Raw genomic sequence first — 3,791 nt, forward strand, 5'->3', positions numbered from 1 at the left:
CTATTATTCCTGCGAGTTACAAATTATTTTAGTCCTTATTTAATGACAGAGGAAACAGTCTAAGATAACACAGGTGGTGATAGAGTGATGCCTGAAAGCTGGGCTTCTGATTATAAATGCAGTATTTTTTCCATGACTCCAGGCTACAAAGAAACTGCTTTCATGTTCAAGTGATTCACATAAGTTCATTTCCCAACATTTAAAAAAAATTTTAACGTTTATTTTATTTTGAGGGAGAGAAAGGGTCATAGGAAGGGCAGAGAGAGGGCAGAGAGAGGGAGACACAGAATCCAAAGCAGGCTCAAGGCTCTGAGTCATCAGCACAGAGTCCGATGTGGGGCTTGAACTCACGAACTGCGACATCATAACCTGACATTTCCCAACATTTTAATAACTCACTTCTTTGTTCATTTTCCAAGTATTTGTTGAGTATATGTTTTGTAGTAGGTTCCTCATCTATAAAATGGGAATAATAATTCAGTAAAACCTTGGATTGTGAGTAACTTGTTCTGCAAGTGTTCTGAAAGACAAGCAAACATTTCTAATAAATTTTAACTTGATACACGAGTGATGTCTTACAATACGAGTAGTATGTGATGCTGAACATCACACGATTACAACTGAGCCAATGGGTCTTGAAATTCACTTTGGTACACAAGTGCTTTGGATTGCAAACGTTACAAGCATTACAAATTTGTTTCTGGAACAAATTACACTCGCCAACCAAAGTTTTAGTAGTACCTACCTCATAGGCAACTGATGATGTAAGAGCTGAGGTATAAATTGCTGTGCATGGTTTTCAATAAAACTTAAGCATTAACTATTTTTATTTACCTTATATAAGCATGTACAGAGTGTAGTAGGGACATGTATTAAATGGACATGTAAGAGTGAACACTGAAAACTTGAGATTGAAATGTGCCACTAAGGTGATAATGATGAGGGTAGTGATAGTTGAGGCAGTAGTGATGGGGGTGAGGAGTGGCACAAGGAATATTATTTTATATATTTTTGGAGAAAAAAAGTTTACTTCTTTATTTCTTCTCCAAAAAAAAAAAAAGAGTAGAAATGACAAATAAATGTAGATGGATAAATTCTGTAAGGTTTAAACTGTATTGAGTTGTCAGTCTATTTGAAAAATGTAGCAAATTGGCTAATAAACTGAGCACTGTTAAGTATACTGACCTGGCCATAGAACTTTCTTTCACCTTCTAAAACTACGTCATTCTTTCCTGGCTGCATTAGTCAAAGATAAGATGATTATTAAATTGCATTGTTGTATTTAATGTTCACTAACTTTCTCAGTTAGTGACCAGACTGTTAGTGACAGTATTCTGTGGAATACTGGTTATACTATTAATAAATAGTGGAAATAATAATTCAGATTTTTAAAGAAGCCATGTGACAACAATAGCAATGGCAGATAATGCAACATCTCTTATTTTTTCATTCTGAGTTTACATTATTTCAATATTTTATCTAAAAATTTGAAGAAAAGATATTATACATATACATTATTGTTGCTTGATATTTTATTATCTCAAAGGTTTAAGAACCCATGAGCTAAACAATGTAAGATGAGCTAAGTTAGGAGAAAATTGAGAAAAGATTGTTGGTAACTAGTCTTATTTCTACCACTAATCAGCTATGTGACTTCAGAAAATTAATTACCCACCATGGACCTCAGTTTCTTCTTCTCTTTTCTTTCCTCTATTTACCACATCATTTTTAGGAGTGAAATACTTTCTGGTAGCCCTGTGTGCTCATCCATCACTCTCCACCCCCATCCCCAGGTCAGGTTTCTGCTACCTGAAGCCTTATGGAGCCTGTTTGAAAACTGGAAGTAGCTGATCTCCCAGGTCCTTCCTGGTTTTTACCATCTTTGATTCTGGTTTGGAGTTCTTAAACAGGCATTGGTGATTAGTGCAGTGCTGGGTTAGGCCAAGATCTTAGCATCTGTAGGCAGCTATCTCATATTTTTGGTATTCTGATTACACTGTAATAATTTATATGTATAATAAAAAATTGCTTTAAAATATTTTTGGTACCAGGCAAGGAATTAATTATCAAAATATTTAAACAATTCACATTTTAATAGTTTTTTTTTAAGTTTATTTATTTATTTTGAGAACGAGAGAGCGTAAGTGGGGGAGGGAGAGAGAGAAAGGGAGAGAGTCCCATGTAGGCTCCACGCACTCAGTATAGAACCCCACGAGGGGCTCCATCTCACCACTGTGAGATCATGACCTGACCTGATATCAAGAGTTGGATGCTTAACCAACTGAGCCACCCACAGGCCCCAAATTACTTTTTTTTAAAGATTTTTTTTTAAGTAATCTCTACACGCAATGTGGGGCTCGAACTCACAACCCTGAGATCAAGAGTCGCATGCTCTTCTGACTGAGCCAGCCAGGTGCCCCAATAATTCAACTTACTTTGAATTTCAAATTACTCAGAAGGGCAGGTTTCTACTGCTCCTTGTTTCACAACTAAACAGAAAATTAATTTTTAGAAAGAATTCAAAATATGTATTCTATGTATTTCTTACTTGCTCATATAACATCGTCATGACTGAACAAGCAACTAAAAGAGCATCTTCTAATAATATATTCTAATAAGAAGTGATACTTTGAATAGAATAAGTGAATATCACCGTTGTCAAGTCTTTGATTAGCCTAACCAACTTTTTCCTTACCCTTCTCCAACAAGAGAGAGTATTTTTCCCTTTTATTGCAGCTAAATGATAAAACTTGGTTCTTTTACATTTTTAATTGCTTTTCTCTCATCTGAATCTTTTCTCAGTGCTTTTTTCCAATCTCAGAACCAGTCACACTAGGTCACCACTGGGACATTAAATTTATGAGGGGTATAGACAGATTGGAGAAGACCGTGACTAGACTTGAAGCCATGTAATTTAAGAAGAGGTTGAAAGAAAGGTTGAGGATTTTAATCCGGGTAAGACTAAGGGGAAGAAGTGGTCTGAGGGAGCTGCCTTTGCATTTTTGAAGAGGTGTCATGTTCAAGAATGACTAAGGGTGTTCAGGATGGCCTCAAGGGGCAGAATTGGAACCAGACATATTTTGGTGCCATATCGTATTTTGGAGCTGCCTCCAGCAGTGAGTTTTCTAGCTGCAATGTGCACAAGCATAGTCTGCAGACTGTTTTTCAGGGTGTGAAAGGCAGGATTCAAGGGATGTTCAAAGGGTCACTGTTGTTGAGACATTTCTATACTTAACTGTTAAATGTCTATGTTTAACATTACCTTTCTTTTCTTCATTGAGTGACATCTTAATTCTCTTAGCATAAAAGTCATTTCCTACCACTTCTGTTAAGCTGGATGATTGGAAAGAAGTTTCTTCCATTATCTTCCTCCACAGACTGAAATCATGCCTTTATTATGAAACTACAGCCAATAGGAACACTGACCTCATGATAATTGAGAGAATAAAGTGTTTTATGATCTCATTAGAATCTTGACATGGATGTGTGCAGTGTGTGCACTAGCTTGTTTACAATTTTCCTTGTAGAATTTTCTATATCATTTAGATTGTGTAGATTTTGGTTTAGAAAAATTTGATTATACTGATAATCACTTATTTTTCTTTCATGCAACATTAAAAAATTACTTATAGAGTCTTAACTTCAAAAATTTCATTATAATATACATACTGTAAATATGATAAGGAAAAATAAACTTTTTCTTTTTGAGTTCTTAATTTGCAGGATTTCTTTTCATTCAGGTCATAATTCCTTTATAACCAAATTTCTTTATAACCAAAATTTCTTTATAA

General features: G+C 35.1%; 1 long non-coding RNA gene across 1 annotated transcript; it reads right to left on the reverse strand.

The window, feature by feature from the left end:
- Nucleotides 1-370: 370 nt before the first annotated feature.
- On the reverse strand, nucleotides 371-3,421 carry LOC109502498. Its single transcript, XR_002161117.3, has 2 exons — nucleotides 3,263-3,421; nucleotides 371-456 (listed from the first exon to the last, which is right to left on the reverse strand). It is a non-coding gene; the product is annotated as an uncharacterized LOC109502498 (long non-coding RNA).
- Between the last annotated feature and the right edge of the window lie 370 nt (nucleotides 3,422-3,791).

The sequence above is a fragment of the Felis catus genome, chromosome C1 (assembly GCF_018350175.1).
Source record: "Felis catus isolate Fca126 chromosome C1, F.catus_Fca126_mat1.0, whole genome shotgun sequence".
NCBI classification, from domain to species: Eukaryota; Metazoa; Chordata; class Mammalia; order Carnivora; family Felidae; genus Felis; species Felis catus.